Raw genomic sequence first — 23,138 nt, forward strand, 5'->3', positions numbered from 1 at the left:
ATGAAGTGTGGGGCTTTAAGATTTGCCGGGGCTCTGGGAACCTCTGTCTGGCTGGTGCTGGTGTCTGGTGCAAACGTCATTCCTGGCAAAGATGGAGTAAGATCATGATACAAGCAGATTTTCAATAAAGTTCTTTTACTACACCCAGTGAAGTCTTTTGAGAGTGCTGGAGGGAGGGAGGGAGGCCAACTGAGGGGGGATATGATCGCCTTCTTCAAGTATTTGAAGGGCTGTCACACAGAGGATGGAGCAGAGTCGTTTTCTGTTTGACCAGAAATGAGCTAAAGTTAAAGCAGAAGAGTTTTTGGCTAAACATTAGGAAGAACTTCCTGACAGTTAAGAGCGGTTCCTCAGTGGACTGGATTCCTTGGGAGGAGTGTAAGCCCCTTCAGGTGCCCATCTGGGAGAACAGAGGGTCTTTTGTAGGGGGTACAAGAGTTCAAGTGATTGCCAATAACTCTTTTATTCATAGGAACATCAGCACTCAAAGCACAAAAACCATCAAAACAGCAGTTATACTCAACTCCCCTCCAGAACACGCCCACCATTAAACTCAGCCAATAGCAAACACCCGGTATCCAGAAACCCTATTCGCTAGTTCATTAGTCTGCAGGGGAATCCTGACTGGCCAGCTCAACAACACGGCCAATCGGAATACAGCTGTATGGAACCTTGCTAGGAAAGGGCTGTTGGAATAGCAAGGCTCTAGCAGTTAGTAATAGCAGGGCAAATTTTCTAGTTACCCATTCTTATTTATCTTTTGCTCCCTTAACTTTTAATAGAAATAAAATATTAGATGCTTCCCCTCAACTTTTCTGCTTCTGTACCCTATTGTATTTCTTTCACTACATGCCCGAACCACTGTGCATTATAGTACTTTGCTCAATGAATGTCCTAGCTGTTGATTATATTGTATTTTCACTTGCAATGTGTGATCTGCCTTGGATTTCAATGAGGAAGGAAGGAAGGAAGGAAGGAAGGAAGAATGGCATGGGTTACAAGTGCACCACCATCTTTTGTTCTTCGCTCTTTTTGAAAGCAACAAACTTCACGTGGACTTTATTCCCAGTGCACTCGCCCCACTTTCCACATCACAAACAGGTGCTAACCAGCTCTTCCAGCATATAATTATCCAAATCACGGTGTCTGATTTTTCTCCTCCTCAAAGCTCAAGGGATTTTTCCTCAAAGGGTTTCTCACACAAACATCAGAATCAAGATCAACACGATGCCATCTTGTACCAAGGCAGGAAAAGCGAGTGCACAAATGCGTCCTGTGCGAGAGAGCCTGGGCTGGCACGGAGGGCACGTGTGAGGCTTAATAGCACCTCCTTTGGACCTGAGGCCAGGGCTGTGTTCCATGTCAATTAGCAAAGGGATTGGAGGCTCGGTCTTAGAAGAGGGGTTTGCTCCCTTCTAACTACCCACCAACGTAGCTGAGAAGGGGGGATCTGCAGCCCGCAAAACCCAGAATGGACCTGCTGTTGTTATTGCTGCTGTTTCTTTTGCTGCTGCCCCAGGCAGCCTGTGGGACTCGGAAGGCACGATGCTCCCTGCCTTTGAAAAAGGGGAATATCAAATTATTGAATTATTACAGGCCTGGAGACCATCTCATTCAGGGGTTCCTATCCACTGTAAATATTCATTTGGAACCCTACACCTTCCACGAGGTTCCCATCACCAGACATGACTTGTAAGTGATTCTGTGACGATGACGTGAATATTGCTTCTCGGAGTCCTCAAGATATATTGTACTTCTGACTTTAATGTTTGTATTTATATTATTTTAATAATGTTTTTATATGTATGCTGTAAACCACCTCGAGCACTAAATATGGAGGAGAGGCAGTATACAAGTTAAATAAATAAAAATAAAATAAATAAATATTATGGAATGATCTGGTTTCTCTAACATAATTTTACCCCAAAAGGACACAGAGCTTCCTTCCCTCATATAATTCCAACGTAAAGTAAAATTATTTTTTAAGTTAATGAATCGGTTACAGTCAGTATATTTGTTTTTAATAGTTACATCCCACATTCTCCAGAATCTGTTTTGAGTACACTAACCATTTAAAATAAATTTAAATTTAAAATAGAAATATGGCAATTAAATTACCTCATAAGAGGCAATTAAATTACCTCATTACCTCATAAGAACTTATTTATTTCTTTATGTCATTTATAGTCCGTCTTTCTCACTGAGACTCAAGGTGGATTACATAGTGTGAGATTAGTACAATCAGTAGCAAGGACAAGGGCAGGCATTTCCATACAGTGTCAAGAACATTTCCATAAACAATGTCATAGGGTAAATGAACAGAAGTTTACAAAGACATGGCATTAGCAACGATCCAATACAGGGCTGAAGAATTGCTGAAACAGGACATAATCAGTTCTAGGACTGACATTAAACAACATGAAGTACAGGTAGTATATAAGAGTACATACTTAAAGCAATAGATAATATGTAAGGCAACCTAATGGTGAAGTCTATGGTCCCTAACTCATTAGCGAAGCATCTGAGACCCCCTCCCTACAATACCACCCCCCTATCTGAGAAAAAAGCCTTTTTGAATAATTCGGTTTTGCATTGTTTGCAGAAAGCCAGGGGCATGAGGGGGGGGGTCTCCTGACCCTTTCAGGCAGGCCGTTCCATAGCGTAGGGGCCACCACAGAGAAAGCCCATGTACGGGCTGGCACCTGCAAGAGACTCTGTTCAAATGAGCAAAGCTGCCGTGGAGGGATATAGGGAGGGAGGCGGTCTTGTAGGTATGTAGGCTGTGAAGAGCTTTGTATGTAACAACCAATACCTTGAACTGAGCATGGTAATTGATAGGTAGCCAATGGAGTGACTGTAGGATGGGAGTGATGCTCCTGCTCACAGTTGAGCTGCAGCATTTTGCACCAGTTGGAGTCTCCTAGTTAACTTAGATGGGAGACCAATGAATAGTGCATCACAATAGTCAAGTTTTGATGTTACCATAACATGGATCCAGGTGGCCAGATCAGCCGTGTCGAGGTAAGGAGCCATCTTCCAGGCTAGAGTGAGGTTGTAGTAAGCATTTCTGCAGCTGTTTTAACGTGTTTTCTCGTAGCAGCACTTGATCCAGTATAGCCCCTAGCCTCTTAACTGAGTCTGCAAGGGTCAAACGAACTCCATCAAAAGTGGAGAGTACAATATCCTTCAAGATCTCTGACTTCCCAACAAGCATCACTTCAGTCTTGTCTGGGTTCAATTTTAATTTCTTATCTTTCAGCCATTTCACTACGGCTGTCAGGCAGCGATCTAAGATTTTTACTGCAAGCCACATCAATTTTCTCATCCTGCAACGTATCAGCAATGCATGCAACCTTGCACCTAATAGATGTGGTATTGCATAGTATTAGTGTAGCAGGGGTGGGGGTGGAAGTGGCCCCATTATCAGTAGGGGCCACTAGAGAGGTTGCAAGCATTACTGCTTGACGTTGGGTGCCTTTGGTAAGTCCTACTCCCATATTTACCAGCACCCGACTGCGCTTGAATAGCAAATGTGCCAGACATTTTCACCAAGCAAGTAAGTAGTAAGAAGCTTAGCATGGGACTCTACAACCACGTACTAGAGCATCAAACAGACCAGTGGTCTCAATTCAGGCAACAGACCAGGGCTACAATCATGGTATAGTTAAGCAAACAGCGTTGAACTGGTGTTGCAACCATCTCAGGAACAGTTCATAATACGGAGGTGTTCTTCTGATTCTCTCATGTCCTCCACCTCGTGAAGTTGATGATTGCTCCCTAGCTAGCTAAAATATCAGCAATAAAAACTATGACAATATAAATCAGCATAAAAGTAAGCACCACAAATGTGCAGAGAGAACAGGGCAAGATGATAAAATCTAGTTAAAAGCAGGGGTGAACCGCAATATTTTGACCTGGTGCCTGAAAGCCAATAATGTAATGCCAGGTGATCTTTTGGTGTAACCTCCTGAGAAGTGTCCAAATTTGTTTCCAAGGTGAAAGTGAGTTTGCGAAGTGATCGGGAAGAGAACAAGAGAAAGAGAAGAGACTGAACTACCCTCCTTCTATAATCTCCATTATGACATAGTAATTGCCTGAGAGAGCATTTCTCACAGAACAGCCTTATTCCTCCCCACAAACTAGAACTACTTTCTATTGTTGGGCAACTGGCACCTGACAGGCTCGCTCTAGACCTTTTCTTTGTATGAGTCAATTAGCTATTGGACAATGCCCTCCACAACCACCCCTGAACCTGTATCTCCTGTTATATTGGGATGGGTGGCTGTACTTCTGGCACCGGATCCAAGCTGCCTTGGATATATGACCTATGAGCCATCAGGTCGCAACTGACTTGGGGCAACCCCAGCGAGGGGCTTTGAAGGCAAGTGAGAAGGCAAGAGGTGGTTTGCCATTTCCTCCCTCTGGGGGATACCCCTGTCTTCCCTGGTGGTCTCCCTCCCAAGCTCTGATCCTGCTTAGCTGCCAAGAGCAGATGAGATCAAAGTATACTATGTCACCTTCTCTCCCAACACAATTAAATCCAGCTGAGTTGAAGAAGGATGCATTTGATATATTTTGTCGTAGGATGTCTCGCACAACCTACTGGGACATCCTGTCCTTCACGTTTGCCATTCAGGAGATCAACCAGAATCCCGGACTCCTGCCCAACATCACTCTTGGCTACAACATCTATGAGAACTTTTTCAACTCAAGAATAACTTTCGATGCCCTGCTGGACTTGCTCTCTCCTGGGCAGAAGACTGTTCCGAACTACACCTGGGGAAGACAGAGGGAACCGTTGGCTGTTCTGGAGGGGTCCGACTCTGAAAACTCCGTCCCCGTTTCCACTATGTTGGGCATCTACAAAATCCCACAGGTATGAACCAGGGGGAGGGGATTAATTGTGCTTGGATCATGTTCCTTGGCCACACCAAAGAACATTAAGAAAGTAGGACGTGCCCTTATGGACTTCCTACGTAAGATGAGGAAAAATGAACGGATGATCTGTGGTTTTGATTTTTAAGAAGATAAATTTGGAAAAAATAAATAGAAGAGGGGAAGTATTGAAAAGGTCAATTTTTGGATATATTAAAATTAAAAGTATAATGTTTGCTAAAATATAGATGTTGTAGAGAAAAATGGAAAATGAAAAGCATTATTTTTCTTTGTTATTTTTAATTTTTGTTCTTTTTCTCTCTTTGTATTCTTTTTTCTTTCCTTTTTTCTTCTATTTCTCTGCCTTTTTACTGGGCTTTTAATCTTATTAATAAAATAAAAATTTAAACTTCAAAAAAAGAAAGCAGAACGTGCTTGCTTTTATCACCCATCCAATAACAAATAGCCAAATTCCTACCAATAGGACAATGAATTGGGGTAACTCAGAGGCAGGAAAGGAGTATTTGCTCAAAAGTACTGCAAGGCAAGCAGAAAATATATACTTCATAAGGCTGTTTTCACATGGAAGTTTTGATGTCTAAATTAGAGAGCCAGTTTGAGAGAGCTAGTTTGGTATAGTGGTTAAGAGCATGGGACTCTAATCTGGAGAGCCAGGTTTGATTCCCCACTCCTCTCCTTGAAGCCGGCTGGGTGACCTTGGGCCAGTCACAGCTCTCTGGAGCTCTCTCAGCCCCACCCACCTCACAGGGTGATTGTTGTTGTGGGGATAATAATAACATACTTTGTAAACCGCTCTGAGTGGGCGTTAAGTTGTCCTGAAGGGTGGTATATAAATCAAATATTATTATTGGTGAATCCACACAACATCATCCCCCGATTGTCCCCTTTCCCTGAGTTAAAAATAATTCATTCAAGTGTTTATCCCAAAAAAAGCCCTTTCTTCATCTCGCACCCACATATCTGCAAGATCGGCAACCCTGCTCTTGATGTACTTTGATTGCATTGGATCCATCTAGAGGTACCAGCTATAGACTGGGGATTTTCTGGAGGTTTGTGGGGGTGGAATCTAGAAAGAGCGGAGTTTGAGGAAGTGAAGGACTTCAGTGGTGTATAATGCCTCAGAATCCACCCTCAAATAGACATTTTCTCCAGGGGAACTGATCTCAGTGGCCTGGAGATCGGCTGTAATTCCAGGAAATCTCCAGCTGCCACCTGGAGGTTGGCAACCCTAGATCCATCTGAGCAACGCCCCATTTCAAAAGTCTGTACCTGAGCATTCCCTGTTGAGGCCCCCACCTGGTGGAATAGCCTGCCTGAACAGGTGAGGAAGACTTATACACTTCTATCATTGCAGATTGTGTAGGAGGGCATTTTCCTAAAGGGAATAGGACTGCAGTGTAATGGAATGGTTTGGGAGGACAGTTTTTTCTTAAAGGAACAGGACTGCTTTTCTTGCCCATCAGCAATCCTTCATTGCTCATAGTTTGAGCGTTATCTCGCAGACTTACCAAGAGAACTCTCTCTTCCTTTCCTGACTAGGTCAATTATGGGTTGGGTTCGCATGTTCTTACCGATAAAACTCAGTTCCCGTTCTTCTACCGGATGATCCCAAAATCAGAACTCCCATATCTGGGGATTGCCAAACTGCTCCTGTATTTTGCATGGACGTGGGTTGGTCTCGTTGCTCCGGACACTGAGAATGGAGAAAGGTTCATCAGCACCGTGACTCCGGTTCTCACCAGAAGTGATATTTGTGTTGTGTTTACACAAAGAATAATAGGAGATGGTCTTTTTTACTTATTAAAAATGTACGACGATCTGCACCACATGACTTCTCTTTCTATACAGAAACGAGTCAATGTATATGTTTACTACGGGGACCTTCTCTACCTGGCAAATCTAACATTTGTGTTCAAACACATCGAGAAGTTTGCTAAACACAGCATTAGGAACATTTGGGTCACAGTCGCTTTATCAGACATCACATTTGGCTTGACTGACAACGCCTTTGACATCCACCAAATCCATGGTTCCTTGTCCTTCTTAATCCAGACAAAGCGAAAGCCAAACAATATTAGTTTTCTCACATATGATATGGATGATGCTATTGAGGCATTTGGGCGTAACACATTCCGCTGTATATATTTCGAAGATGCATTAAAAAGTTGGACATACTGTAAGGAGAAAGAGGAACGGCAGAGCCCGCCCCAGAAGGTCCTTGAAAGGACTCTGTCTCAAGACAGCTACGGTATTTACAACACCCTCTGGGCCATAGCACATGCCCTCCACGTGGTCTCTACCTCCCGATCCAGGCCGATGGCAATCATGGGCACCAACACGTCAGTGCTTCAGAGGTTGCAGCCATGGCAGGTACTCCTTTTTCCTACTATACAGTGCCACTGAAAAGTACAGTCTGTTCCATTCCAGATCCAAAGTCCAAGAAGAAGGTAAAATTTTACATGTTTCTGAGGGAAATCCAGTTTGTGAGACTTTAGTTAAAGCCCCGCACCCCTTCCCCCCACCACTTCAGTGGACGCAGCTCTGAGACTCCTTCCCAGGGGAATTTATTTTTGGCTTCGACTTCGCTGTGTCTTCCAAGACCTTTACGTGAGGCTTCACCCCTGGTGTAAAGGCCCATTTAAAAGGAGCTTTCCTCACATGGGGGGGGCCTTCCCTGGTCCCACCGTCCCCTTCTTGCCCTTTTCCTCAGGCTAAAGTTGAAGGGAAATCAAGCTGGCTGCATTATGGTGCCAGGCCTTTCTTGTCCAGGTCTGTCCTTGGTCCCGTGTCACTAAATGCCAACCACTGGAAACTTCACGGACTGAGGACTTGTGAGTAGCGATTATGTAAAATCTGAAGACAACTATGATCACAAGAACATCACAACATTGTACATGAGGATTTTCAAACCTGAGGAAGAATTTTTTTCTTTGAAATGGGAGAATTATTGGATGCCTGCAGTTGTTTAATCTAAGCAACATTTTAATGGTGTTGATAAGTTATTGAACATTTTAATCAACATCTGAATGGTGTTGAAAAGTAGGACCTTTCTCTTAGGTATTGTTTATATATAAGATCAGTTCTCTGTACTTGAGTGTTATGGAGATATGTTATCGTTCTGTCATGTATACATGTTTGGCAGTTGAAAGTAAGTAAGAGAGTAAGAAGGTTTAATTGTATATGGCCAAAGGCCATCACAATACAAAGTTAAAAACAGTAAAAATAGAAATCTATCTTACAAGCATAAAATACAGTTATTAAAATAATAAAAATAGAATACAATTAAAATGGGACCTTAATAAATACCAGACAGTTGTGGGAAAATTAGGTTTCTAAGGAAACAATCTTGGCCCTAATCTTTTTTGCAGCTAAGGAAAACAGGGATACTCTGCTAGTGACAAATGAATCAGTATCAGATAACAAAAAAACTAATTTGTCAATATCAGGGGTAAAGTTACGCCCCACTAATAAGTTGGCAAGAAATTTAGCTCTAACCTCTGCATACATGGGACAAAATAAGGTGTAATGTAGAAGATCCTCGGGAACTGAGGCACCGCATATGCAGAGACGGAGAGCCATTGGGGTTTGATGGTATCTTCCTGTAAGTAAAGCTGTCGGCATTGTTTGAAAGCGCAGGGAGGTAAATGATTTTCTGAGATTCTGGGATGTGATATTCACTAAATAAGGAGATCTAACATGATCTCTTTTGATCAGTTTAAACCAAGGGGAAGATCTGGACTGGGAAATTGTAAGACTGTCCAAAAAAGCATCACATCTGTAGACACAATTTCGTAAGTTGGAGCCATTATTTAAGACCCCCAACAAATCATCTGGAATGGTATAATGAACAAGAATGTTATTGTAGCAAGCTGCCCAGGGAGTTGAAAGTAAGTGCTCTTGACTTTAGGTGATTTTCTGTTGTGTAGTTTACTTTTGAATTAAATATAATTGCACTTGTTCACGAAGGATTTCATCCTACATACTCAAGCAGACATCTCAAATAATAACGATTTATGGTTGACTATAAAAATCTAGAATACATTTATTAGCCCTTTAACTTTCACACAGTGATCTTTTGTATAGGTTTTAATTTACACCATAGTCTGTTGTGTTGTGTAGATTTTTCCAGGACTCAACGGCAACTGCTAGGGGAAGAGGGGCCTAGATGAACCAAGATGACTTGAGGATGAGCTCTGAATCATTAAAAAATGAATCGGTCCAGACATGCAGGCCTGACACGGCTCTCACGGATTCCTTTTTCCTAAACAGTGGTGTTTTTTCCTCTCTCATTCTAGCTTCATCCTTTCCTGAGAAGTTTCAGGTTCTACAATATTTCCATGGAGGGAGTTTATTTGGATCACAACGGAGACCTGGCGACCAACTTTGATATTGTGAACTGGGTGGTGTTTCCCAATAACTCCCTTGCAAAAATGCGGGTCGGGAGTCTAGAAAGAGACGCATCTGAAGACCTAAAAATTTCCGTTGACCGGAATGCCATAGTGTGGCCAAGGCAGTTTAACCAGGTAGATCACCTAGTAAAATAGCCAACGCAGAGGCATCTTCACTCTACCAGGGACTGGGAATTAACCAACAGACGGAGGTCCTAAGTTATTCACTGTGGAATTCCTTTTTGTTCCACCAATTCTGGGAGAAATAGGAAGCTTACCCCCTTTGCCACTATCAGAAACTGGGCTTGTTTTTCCTTGTGGAAACTAAATTATCTCCTTTCAGTTATTCACAAATAAACAGCAGCAGTCTTTCCCTTGCTATGTGCTCTTTTCATCTGTCTTTTTATTATCTCCCTCAAACATGCAGCAGAAAGGAAGACTGAACTCAAAACTTGTGGTTTGAGTCTTCTTGAGAGAGGCAGATTGTTATGATCTTCACTTTCTTCAGGGTGGATTTTGCTTTAAAACTCCCCCTTACACCCTCTGGGTAGTTTGCTGCCACCAGGAATATATTATTCCAAAATGTTTTATTTAAATTTTCCCTTTTTTAACGTGTTTGAGCGTCAGGCTCCTTCATGGTTCTATGAGGCCTTGAGGATAAGAATGGGATATAACAAAACAAAATAAAAGTTTATTTTTTAAGAAGCGTATTGGTCTCATAAAAGTAGTTCTTAGTTCATCCAAACTCATTCACACAGATCTCTTGTAAGGCTTCACACACAGTTAGCCTCTTTCTCTAGGCTCTATATTTCTCTCACAGAGAACTCCTCAGACAGCACACAGCTAGCCTGTTTTCTTTTCACTCTCAATTCTTTCTCTCTCAGGCGCACACACAGTTTGCCTGCTTCAAATAGAATGAATATATAGTCTCACAGACACACTCAGTTCAGGCTTCCACTCAGGTTGCCTTTCCCTCACAAATACATGAACACCCTCAGGCTGCACACAGCTCGCCTCTCTTGCCCTGACTGAACCTTTTCCTCTCCCTCAATAACTGAAAACTGCCTTCACTCCGCCCACTCTTTGTCATCAACCAATCATATCACTCACTTATCTCTCTCTTTCACCCCCCCACTCTTCACCTATCTCACCAAACATTTAAAGACACATGCACCCATTTCTTGAAATCATTACACAGATGATAGACAATAAATTAACCAACTAAAAGTAGAAGTCACCAGGTTTAAAAATTGCCCCTCTTTGACTCCTGGCTGTGAGGCATTGGTGCTTAGAAGGGGGACTTGAAGGGGTTTTCATCATTCTCAACGTCTTATCCTCACAACAGTCCTGTGAGGTGGGTTAAACTGAGACTATGTGACTGGCTCAAGGTCACTCAGCGAGCTTCCATGGCAGAAGGAGATTTGAACCTGGGACTCCCAGATCATAGTCCAACACTCTACCCTGTACACCACACTGGGTCTCAGATAATACAATCACTCTTTGATGGCAATGGGCCACTTAAGAGGTCATTCTGACCTACCCCACAGGATTGTTGGGAAGGCAAAGAAAGAGAAGTGGGAAGATGCCACTTCTTAGATACCTGGTGAAAAGGCAAAGTAAACTGTGATAGGCAGCTGCGTGTTAGGAATTTATGTGTGCATGTGTGTGTGTGCTGCCAAGTCACAACTGATTTATGGCAACCCCAGCAAGGGGCTTTCAAGGCAAGTGAGAAGCAGAGGTGGTTTGCCATTGCCTTCCTCTGCAGAGTCTTCCTCAGTGGCCCCCATCCAAGTACCGACCTGGCTTAGCATCCAAGATCTGACAAGACTGAGCTATACCACGCAGTTCCACCACCTGCTTTAGGACTATAGCCCTCAAAAAATATGAGGTCACATAGTACTGAAATTAGGGCAGCAGTTCTTTGGAGTCCTTTACACCTTTATGACCAATTTCTACTGAGTGACGCCTTTTGCTTAATGCACCTCGTCTTTTTCGCTTAGACCCCGCCTACTTCCAGGTGTAATACAGCTTGCCCCCCTGGCTATGCCAAGCACATTCAGGAAGGAGAGCCCATTTGCTGCTATGCCTGTTCCCCATGCCAGGGTGGGACCATCTCTGCTCAAGAAGGTAATCACTCCAAGACAAAGCAATGCTGGGGGGGGGGCGGGCAAAGATTCACCTTGGCATTATTTATGGTAGTTTAAAGGCCATTTCAAACGACCTGAAATGTATGAGTTTGAGAAGGGGTACGTTAACTTTGTTTTTGCACATGCAAGTTTACACAGTATTGAACAGTAGACCCGAATGCACACACATATGTCTTAAGCATATATGCACACTGTCGTTGCTGTTGTAGTTATGTGGTGCAGTAGCTGGGATTGCGCTGTGCAGGGCTGAATGCCACCCTGTCCCAGCCACAAACCTCATTGCTTTCTGGTCCTGGGCAGCTTGGAGAAATAGTTGCGTTCCAATCAAATCATTTCCCCATAATCCTACGTACTTTCATGCGGGTAACCCTGTTAGTTGTAGCAGAAATTCTTGAGTCAACGTTCCCTTCTTCAGATACAAATAGGAATAGAGATCTCGGAGCCCTTATATCCATGTCCGAAGGTGGGAGGAGCATTACAGAGGTACAAGGCAGAATGTGACCAGCCTGCTCAGAGCGAGGAGATGAGCATAAAGATGGGAAGGGCAGAAAATATGCTAATGACAGGAGCTGCTTTTCTGCATTTCCCACCTCTGTGCGTACCTTCCAGCTCTGTTCCAACTGCTCCCTTTTTGCATTGCACCCAGACTTCAACAGGCCCTTCTTTGAAACATGCCTCTGACCTTCCGGCCTGGATAGAAGGGCTGATGGATCTTCACCCTCCTACCTGGAGAAGAGAAATGCCGATTCCCTGGAAAATTTTGTTGCTCTTTAAGGGGCTGCTGTACTCAATTTCGGTTCTATTATCTTAAGTAGTCTCTTTATTTTGGCTGCCATTTTAATAATAACAATAACACTAACAACAACAACATCTGCGCTTACATACCTCTCTTTTAGGCAGATTAGTGCCCCCATCAGAGAGGTGAACAGTGTATTATTATCCCCACAATACTGCTGGGGAGCTGAGCTGCGAGGAGGGGCTTGCCCAAGGCTGCCTGCAGAGCTCACAGCAGTAGAGGAAGTCGAACCAGAAGGGAGCTGATTTGTAGCCCAGCCACTTCACCTCTATGCTACAGCAGCTGGTTTATATGGAATCAGACCATTGATCCAGCCGCTCTGGTGTTGTTTGGTCTGATCAGTAGGGACTCTCTTGTTAATAATTTGCCTCTGAAAATGTCTCAGAAGCTTTAATTTGTGCAAAATGTGGCAGCAGTGCACCTCACTGGATCACTCTTCTTCTTTCCAGATACTGAGCATTGTTCCAAGTGTCCAGAAGATCGGTATCCAAACAAGGACCGGACTCAATGTGTCCCCAAGATTATAGCCTTCCTGGCCTATGAAGAACCCCTGGGCATCGGTCTGTCCTTCTGTGCCCTGTTTTTGTCCCTTATCTCAAGTTTTGTTTTAGTCCTATTTATTAGATTCCTAGAAACTCCCCTAGTCAAAGCCAACAACCGGGACCTCACCTACATTCTCCTGGTCTCCCTTCTGCTTTCCTTTCTCTCCTCCTTTCTGTTCATTGGCCAGCCAGGGAAGGTGACCTGTCTTCTCCGACAAACCGCCTTCAGCATCATCTTCTCAGTTGCCGTCTCTTCTGTGCTGGCCAAAACAGTCACTGTGGTGGTGGCCTTCATGGCCATCAAACCAGGAAACCGGATGAGACAATGGCTGGGGACGAGTCTGGCCAACTCCATTGTCATTTCTTTTTCTGGTATTCAAGTCGGCCTCTGCATCATCTGGCTGGGATTCTCTCCCCCCTTCCCGGACTCTGACATGCACTCCCAGCCTGGGCACATCACCCTTCAATGCAACGAGGGCTCTGTCGCCATGTTTTATGCTGCCCTGGGCTACCTGGGCTTCCTGGCTGCCGTCTCCTTCACGGTGGCTTTCCTGGCCAGGAAGCTGCCCGGGGCCTTCAACGAGGCCAAGCTGATCACCTTCAGCATGCTGGTCTTCTGCAGCGTCTGGGTGTCCTTCGTGCCCTCCTACCTGAGCACGAAGGGGAAGTACATGGTGGCCATGCAGGTCTTCTCCATCCTGGCCTCCAGTGCTGGCTTGCTGGGCTGCCTCTTCCTTCCCAAATGCTACGTTATTCTACTGAGGTCTGATCTTAATACCAAGGAACATCTAATGATTCAAAGGCGAGATCCCATATGATTTCCAGTACTTTCCCCCCAAAACTTTGCCATTTTACATCTATTATACCAGGAATGAAAACAATGTACTTCCCTTGGGGATTTTGTTTACTTACTCAGGGCCCAGCACTGCTGCCTCCACTTGCCAACTCCTAGCTCCACAGCCCTCTCAATATTTAACAATTCTGCTTCCTGACAGAAGAGTTGTAGCAACACCTCATGAAACAATAACGATCACTGTATTTTGGTGAACAGTAGGCAAAATTAGACTGATAACAAATGTTGTACCTCCCCTCTCTCCTCAATGGGGACCCAAAGCACCTCACATCATTCTTCTGCATCAGGGATCTCCAACCTTTTTGAGGCTGCGGGCGCATTTGGAGTTCTGACCTAGGGCAGTGGGCTGCCAAAAATGGCTGCCACAGGAAGCACAGCCAACACAAAATGGCTGCCACAGGAAGCAGAGCCAGCCCCCCCCCCGACTGCCCCTGCAGGAAGTCCGAGGCCAGCCAGTTAAGCAGGGGGGGGGGGTTGGAGACTTTTGTTTGTCCCTACATTAAGGCCTTTGTTGAGAGAGAGAGAGAAAGGAGGGATTCTTCTATTCTCATCTTAGGGTTGCCAGATGTACATGGCAACTGGCAAAACTGGACACAGCGTTTACTGTTCTTCAGGATGTGACATCATTGTGTCAGATATGCATGGGAACATATCTGTCATGGGTGTATTCTAGACCATGTACCAGTCCTCTGAGAATATGTGAAGTATACTTTGTATTCTGTACTGATCCACTGGAAGTACGTGTATGTGCAATACCCACTTGCTGTTAGATCAGTATCCGCTTTGCTTATCTTGCAGGTGTCTGCTTTTGGTTTTGAAGCAGGCTAGAGAATGTCCTTGACTACCAGCTAGTGTCTGGGAACTATAATTACTTCATTCCTTCTCTCCTTCTTCCCCTTCCCCTACCCCCGGTTCCTTCGTGCCAGAATCCTAACCGTTCCAATCCTAAAGGCGGGAACTTTCCCTATAACTAATCTACCCATCCCTACACACGTCACTTCTGCCAATGCTCTTGTCTGTGTATGCTGATACTGATGGATCTCTAATAAAGCAACTTTAACCCATACACCGGAGTGTTTGAAGTGAGGCACTATTGGGATCTAACTGCCAGAACCTGACACATTGCGCTGGCCTCAGGAGAGCTCCTGCTCTTGGTGCGGGGCTGATTCTTTAAGAGTCTTCAGCCTGTTTGGAGCTGAAATTGATGCAGCACGAAGTGTGATGACGTCACTTCCGAAAGTGACATCATCATGCCCAGCAGGGAGTGAATGTGTCACACATGTGCCTGAGTTGCCTGCTAGTGACAGACAATAGCTGGGTAGCTTGCCGTCTCCCACTGCTCACCAGCGTGCAGCAGTCAGGGGGCACAAATTGCCGAGTGTTTCCCCACTACTAGAGGGCATCTGAGAATCCCCTTTCGTTGCCCTAAGTGGCCAGCTGGGCCTAGTTTATGACTAATATTCAGATTAGAGACCAGACACAGCCTCCGGGTAGGGATCATCTTTTAGCCCTGCCCGTAACAGTCTGGTATAGCACCAGTAAAGCAGCAGATCAACCCGTAGGTTACAACAACCACTGGCTCAGGCCGAAGTTGCCACCTGCGAGTTGGGCTGGCCCAAGCAGCCCTCAGGAGAAGGGTCCTCAGTTGTGGTATAGATGCTGTGAAAATCACCAGCTGCAGGAAGGAAGGAAGGCTTATAAAATCACGCAGGCAGGTGAAGGCTTTCATCATATGGAACGAAAGGACCTCCCATTAAGCCTCGACTAAAAGGAGAGGGCTTTTTTCCCCTTCAGCCAGTGGGCAGCCTCAGCTACTCTGCAGCAGCTAGCAGATGACCAGTATCTCCCCTCCTGCCTGCTGGGGACTTCCTCCCGACTCCTGCCACAGTTTTCATTTTCCACCTACCCCACTGCACCCAGTGGGAAATCAAAAAGAAAAATATAAAGCCGGTTTGATGGGAGGCCTATAAAAACATGCGGACAGGTGAAGGCTTTCATCATATGGCACCAAATAACCTCCCATTAACCCTCTACTAAAAGGAGAGTGGGCAGCCTCAACTACTCTGCAGCAGCTGGCAAACAACCAGTGTCTCAACTCCTGCCTGCTGGGGACACTGGAGAAGGCAGGCAGTGCGGAGCCTGGCAGGTTCATGTGCAGCATCAGTAAAAAGGAGCTTGAGGCCTGGACATTATCTGGGTCAGAACCGCAGTGCTGAATGCAGGTGGACCCAGTTCAATCCCTGCCATTCAGAACAGGGTAGGGATAGCAGTCTAAACTAACTAGCGAAACTGGGATAGATGGAGATAAAGAGCTTGTCTTGCTCTCATGGGTGCAAGATGGAGGGAGGGAAGGGAGGTGACTGAGGAGTGATAGGATAGCCTTCTTCAAGTATTTGAAGGGCTGCCACATAGAGAATGGAGCGGAGTTGTTAGCACTGCAAGCTATAGGGTTACAGAAAGCCGCAAGGGGTGCCAGGCCCTAGGCATTGAATCAATCACTGCGGTGGATATCTTGGGGGTCTCACAGGCATCATCTGACACACAGCATTTTCTTCCTCCTGAGTCCTGCCACAGTTTTCATTTTCCACCTACCCCACTGCACCCAGTGGAAAATCAAAAAGAAAAATATGAAGTGGGTTTGATGGGATTGGATCGGGGCTGAGTATAAACTCACCCAAGCCTGGAACAATCACTAGGATAAAACTGACAGACACAAGAGGGTTTATTTTTTAATAGTGAACAAGAATAAAGTGTAATTAGAAAAAAACACAACTTTGAGATAAACATGAACAATTCTATCGAGAGCCAGTGGGGCGTAGCGGATAAAGGCTCAGAGTAGAATCTGGGGAAACCACGTTTAGATCCCCACACTACCACGGAAGCTTGGTGGGTGATGGAGGGCCAGAAGCACTCTCAGCCTAATCTTGTGAAGATAAAATGGAGGACAGAGTTATGTCATGATAACCACGTGGCTAGACCGCTTCAACGCACTCCACGTGGATCTGGCCTTGAAGTCTTAAAATGCAGCTGGCAGAGTAGAGAATGCCCCAAGGCAATTACTCTGAGGTTTGAGGCACAGAATGCCCATTAAACACATCCTGCAATGGCTCCATGGACCATTGATTAGTGATCAGGCTCAGCTGCAGGGGCTGGAACTTCACGGGGAGATCCAGGGTCCCCCTTTCTCTCCAGGACCAGGCCTTGCCATATGCTCTGCCGCAGGTCTGAGGGGAACAGCTGCCTGGACAGAGGCCTTCTCTCTTGTGGCTCCTATTCGGTAGAAGGGCCTCAGAAAGGCTCCCACAATTGTCTCATCCCACAGAAGGTGTCGGACGGAATGGTTTAAGAGGGGATTTTAACAGATGGAATAGGGTTGTAGTTTTACCACAGGCTCTTCTGCTTACCTCTGGCCAGGCCCGATCCAGGCATCGGCGTGCTCTTAAGAAGCCCTAACCTTTCCTATATGAGATCATTTAAGTAACGGCCAGAGGAACACCTCCGTAATGATTATAAGATCATCAAGGGGTATCGGACACAAGTACATACGATTACGGAGCCTCTGCTTCCATCAACATTCTCGGTATTATATAAATCTAAAGAAAATCATACCATCCATCACTGCTACACGGATTATTTGAAAAGGAGCTATTACATGAGTCTATACATGTTTCTTACCCCAAAAGATGAGCAGATCACAACCAAGAAGCCCCATCTAGAAACAAGACCTGATCAATTTCCCCTCCCATATTTAGACTTTCAGAATCATTTCTCCACAATTCCTAACTGTCCAACTTGCTAAGGGTGCGCATTCTTGGCAAACTCATTATTTTAACTTCTTAAAGCATACAAAATTTCTGAGTTCATTCTTGCTACTTATTATCTTAACCAAGTCTATATAAAAATACCGATTTCAAGTTTCTCATACATATGAATATATTTTGGGCCCAATACAACCAATACACCTTAAATCATATCTTTATTTCAATGAAATTGAAAATCGCCATTCTCAGATGAATCGATGTGCCTGAGCCTCAACACATGGGACCTACTGATAAGGATTAGCAGGATCTGAATCCAGTTGTATCTTCGAGACTAATCAGGTTTTCAGAGTGTCTGAAGAACTCCCTTCTTCTGACAGGAGTAGAAATGGAGATCTCCGAGCCTTTATATCCCAGCCAAAGGTGGGTGGGATGTTACAAGGAAGGGCATCAGACACAAAGGTAAAATGCAGCTGATTAGAGCAGAAATTAGCATTTGTAGTGAAATAAGAACCCCCCAGTCTCTGTTCAGCCCCGGAGTGGGGGGAGTTGTCCATTGATCTGAATGAACTCCATTTCTGCAATATCTCTCCTTGAAGTTTCTCTTTTTGAGGACAGCCACTTTTAGATCAACAATGGAATGTCCTGGTTATGAGTGTTGCGATGTATAATATCAGATTTATATCCATTTATTCTTCTGTGTAGGGACAGACTTGTTTTCCAGTGTAGAGAGTAGAAGGGCATTGATGACAATAGCATATATTGGAAGATAGCGAAGTGAATGAACCGGAGATGGTACAACTGGTGTTCTTGTCGAGATATGGTTTAGGTTGAGCTTCTGATGTACAAACAGCCATATTGTGTGACTACTTTATCTCTTGCCTGTCTCCAAAGCTATTCAACTCTGGGCCCTTTCTAGCCATGAGGCCAAGTGAACTCTATTCCTGCTTGCAGAGATATGATTTTCTCGATGAAATCCAGCACCTCTTTCCCTATATTTCTGGCTATATCTGATACGACAGTCATGAGGGGTGGGATCAAAAGGGCCAAGGGAGTCAGAGAAGCATGATGCCCACATAGCTGTCAGCGACTCAGGCGGTTCCTGGAATTTTGCCTGCACACCCCAGAGATGTGTCATGTTCCCCAGGGAAGGAAAGCAGGCAATGAGCGGCAATTTTGGATGCTCATGTAGGGTAGCCACCCCTGGCTTGGGAAATGGAGGAGTAAGGGGATGGGACAGAACTCAGAAAGGATGTGAAGCCATAAAAGGAGATATCCTTTTACCAATTAAAAATAATTCCCCCCTCCTTTCCGCAAGGAAAGAAGTGGTTGCCATGGAGGCAGAAGAAAAGGATCCAGTGTGGCTGGGAGAGGGGGAAATGCAAAGTTTTGGACTCCCAGGGTAGAAATCGAGGTTTGCAAGGCGGCTGGAGGGGGCGGGTCTGTTATCAGCCTCCAGCCCGTGACCCCCCAGCTCCCTCCCAGGATTCTGTCTCCGGCTTTGCAGTAATTTTGTAATTTTTAATGTATTGATTGTGGTTTTAAATCTTTGAAATGTAATGTTTATTGAACTGGTTATGCAGTGTAATCCGCCCTGAGCCTGCTGGTGTGGGGAGAGAGCAGAATATAAGTTGAAGCAAGCAAGCAAGCAAGCAAGCTCCTCCAGGCTGGGGGGGGGGCTGTTAGAGGAGCCTCAAAGGATCCACCGTGTGGCCCACTTTCCTTTTGGGTGCAGGGGGGCTTCTCCCCTCCTCATCTCCTTCCCCCTTCCTTCAGCTTCTGCTTCCCCACCCGCCACCAACTGTAACTCACCAGACGTGTCTGGGATGGAGCTGGTGCTACCGCCGGAAAGACAAAGGCCACATGCCTGGAAAGGAGAGGGGGTGGCAGGAAATGACCTCACCAGCCCCTTCCCACGCTGCACGTCTAGGAGTCAGGGCTCATTTTAACCCCATCGTTGACCACTCCCCCACCTTGCCCAACTTTGTTGGAGACTGGGCAGCCAAGGAGGGCCCAGCTGCTTCTCTTGGGCAAAGGCGTCACCTGCCTGAAGCAGGGGCAGGAGGTGCAGGGGCACGGGGCTGCCCTCTGCACCTGGGGAGGTGTCGGTCCGGGAGTCCATAGGAAAGTCCCAAGGGGGGAGCCCCTCCCTGCTCTTCTCCAGCCCACCCCACCATGCAGGCAAAGTGACCTTGGATTGTCTCATGCATAGCTACAGCAGCCTCCCCCCACGCTCTGGAGAGTCGGAATTGCATGGGGGGGGGCAGACGCCCCAGGACTGCCGCACCTTGCCTTTTGGCCGCTAGTAGCAAAACAGTATTGTCCAGAAGCACCTTTAAGACTAACCAACTTTACTGTAGCATAAGCTTTTGAGAACCACTGTGCTCTTCATCACATGCAGGGCCAGCGCGCCTATTAAGGCCAGGTAGGCGGTGGCCGCAGGCGCGGGGTGCCGGAGGGAGTGCCGGAGGAGGCGCAGCAGGCGGGAGCGCACGCCACAAAGCACCAGCCTCCTATCCCTCTCACCCCGCGCCGCTGCCGCTGCCAGCACAAGCCCCCGGCCAGGCACAGCCACCGCGGGCAGGCATCTGCGGAGGCACAGGGAACCGAGTGGGAGAGCTCGGAGGCCACCCACCGCAACACTCGGGCCGGTGGCGGCGCATGCGCTCCCGTGATGACGTCACGCGTGATGTCATCATGCAGGCCGGTGCGCGCACGCGCGCGTGCTCATGCGCACACAGGGGCACCCGGCCGGCTGGCCACAAGCGTGGCAGACCCTTGCGCCGCCCCTGATCACATGCATCTGACGAGGACAACTGTGGTTCTCGAAAGCTTGTGCTACAGTAAAGTTGGTTAGTCTTAAAGATGCTTCTGGACCCTTAATTATTTTGCAACCATAGGCTAACACGGCTAACTCCTCTGGATCTATGGCCCCTAGTAGGTTTGCCAGCCTCCAGACTGCAGGCAGCACTCGCCCTGGAGGAAAGGGCAGTTTTGGAAACTCACTGCTCATACCCTTGATTCATTTCTCCTACAGGGAGAAATGGAAGCTCCTTTTAGCCCTCAGGCTCCGTGATGAACTCTGCTGCATGAGTTTCTCTAGTCCCCTTTTCAAGATATTGTACTACAGCTTCATTGCCTGCCGACCCGGCTGCAGATTCCTTGGGGAGGTGGCAAAGTCCAAAGGGGCCAGCGTGGAGAATGTGGGCTCTTGGGCCATCAGCATTAAGAGCTCCTGGCAAGAGACCGGAGACATTAGGGGGAAGGATTGCTAGGGTGAGAAAGACTCCCCAGTTTTGCATTCCAAGCACTGCAAGAGGACATTTGCACAGAAAATATACTGTAACAAAATGTTTTTAAAAAGCAGCTTTGGGGAAAGAATTAGGGCCTGTGAACTATACTATTGTATATAGTTTCTGCTCTCTGTTGGTGTTGTCGCCCGAAGGCAGCTGGGCCAGGCAGCCAGACCCTTCCGGCTTCAAACCACAAGAAGAGAGATCAAGACTCTGAGAGGTACAAGCCGTTTTATTGAAGTACACAGGCCTGTGGGTGCCAAAGAGGAACCCAGAAGCTTCCTGAACAAGGATTTTTATACTGTAAATCAATACTGATAATTGACAGATGCAAAGTGACCTATCTCATCCGCAGTTTTCCCTCTCCTTTCCCCCATTGGCTGAGGTACTTGGGAGTTACACCTTCCGGTCTTCGCCTAAAACTCCGCCTTAGTTCACCACCTGAATTTTCATTATGTGATGTGTTTTATTACTTGTTTACTTATTCCTTACCTATTTTACACAGCCCCACAAATTGCTTATAGTATTTCCCCATCCTGGTTATCTGAAAAATCTTATAACTGAGTAAAAAGCAGATCTTGGTGTTACAACATAGAATAATCTACATCATTTGGGCCTGATCGAAGCACCTCTTGCATGTTCTTTATATTCAAGAATGCTCCTTATTGGTTGGCTCAGTTCTTTTAGACTCTTGTCAAGGTGCCATATGGGACTTCCTTGTTTTTTCCAGTTAATGATGTCAGCTCACACCTAGGTCTTGTCAAAAGAGCCACGCTGGATCAGACTGTTGAGCCCCTCCCTGCCTGGGGCTGCTTGCTGTCCCCCTGCCGTACTGGAATTGTGTCAGATCCAGGAGAGGAACCTGGTTGCTTCACCTGGCTGCCGCCTCCTGTCCTGGTGAGTATTGCCCTTCAAAAGCAGGTCAATGTCCCTAGCCTCCTGTCTCCCCGCATCTTCCATCCAGCTGGCTGCTCTTTGCGTTGCTGTTACTGCTTCCCCATTCCTGCACTCCCCGGGCTGCAGTCCCACCTGCATGTGTCTGCTGCTGCGAGTCTCCCTCTTGCCTTCCTTTCGGCATGGTCAGGGCCCCCAGCTTTCCCATGCAACTTGCAGGCAGCGCTGCTTGAACCGCATCTGCTTCACTTGCTCCTGCCAATGTTGATAACACTCGTCCTGGTTGGGCGGTGCTAGATGACTCCACCACTTCTGTTGATGTGTCCCAGGTAGCCTTAGCAGCTCGAGCGGTGCCCCTGCTGCCTTGGCCATGTTGCTGCCTTGGGAAGCCTTCTCCACTGCCTGGTATTCTGGGATGGCCAAAAGTCTGTAACCATGCAAGGGTAGGAGATTACATTTGCCCCCATTTCCAAGGTTCCCTGTACACATGGAATGCAATTTGTTGCAGTCTGGCTGCAGGCAACACACAGATAGCCATTTTTTTATAGGGAAAGTTTCTGCCTCCTACACATAAATACAATCTGATTATCTATAGTTGTTGTGGCTTTTCCACTGCAGACCAATCTTATTAGAAGGCCTAAATATGGGGCTTGAAGCAGGAAAAAACCCAGTGCTTGTATATGGCTCAGGTGAAAAAGAAAGAAGAGAGAGAGAGAGAGAGAGAGAGAGAGAGAGAGAGAGAGAGAGAGAGAAAGAAAGAAAGAAAGAAAGAAAGAAAGAAAGAAAGAAAGAAAGAAAGAAAGAAAGAAAGAAAGAAAGAAAGAAAGAAAGAAAGAAAGAAAGAAAGAAAGAAAGAAAGAAAGAAAGAAAGAAAAAGTGGGTACCACATCAAATTAAGCCTGGATTCTCCCTAGAAGCTAAAATGACAAGACTATCGTACTTTGCTCACATCATGAGAAGACAAGATTCTCTGGAAAAGTCAATAATGCTAGGAAAAGTGGAAGGCAATAGGAAAAGAGGAAGACCTAAAACGAGGTGGCTTGACTCAATAAAGGAAGCCATGTCCTCCATTTTGCAGGATCTGAGCAAGTGTGTTAATGATAGGACGTTTTGGAGGTCTTTCATTCATAGGTTTGCCATAGGTTGGAGAAGATTTGACCGCACATAACACACACAGTTAAGGCTTGCTAACACTATTTAAATATTTAAATTATTTATTTACACTTGAACGTGAAAGGTTTTCAGAAAACTTTTTGGGATATTTTCCAATTCAAATTTTCCCAGAAAACCCACGCCATTGATTATAGTGCACCTTCTGTGCAACTCACCCCTTGAGACAGCAGCTGCAATCTTCCTGCATGCTGTGCTTCACTAGGAATTATTTCCAGAAGCTATAGGGAAGCTATTTCCACATTCTGAGCATTTATATGGATTCTCTGCAGTGAGAATTTGTTGATAAAAGGTACGCTTTCTGAGCAAAGCCCTTTCCACAAATTGAGGACTTATATGGTTTCTCCAGTTTGTGGATTATCTGAGGGTAAATTAGGCTTGAGCCGTGACTTTCTTTCCAC

At 45.9% G+C, this 23,138-nt stretch overlaps 1 protein-coding gene across 1 annotated transcript in view; it reads right to left on the reverse strand.

Moving 5' to 3' along the window:
* The window catches only part of LOC129329108 (zinc finger protein 850-like), a 60,940-nt gene that overhangs the window by 10,405 nt on the left and 27,397 nt on the right, over positions 1–23,138 (reverse strand). The window lies entirely within an intron of this gene.

This window comes from Eublepharis macularius, chromosome 4 (genome assembly GCF_028583425.1).
Source record: "Eublepharis macularius isolate TG4126 chromosome 4, MPM_Emac_v1.0, whole genome shotgun sequence".
Lineage (NCBI taxonomy): Eukaryota > Metazoa > Chordata > Lepidosauria > Squamata > Eublepharidae > Eublepharis > Eublepharis macularius.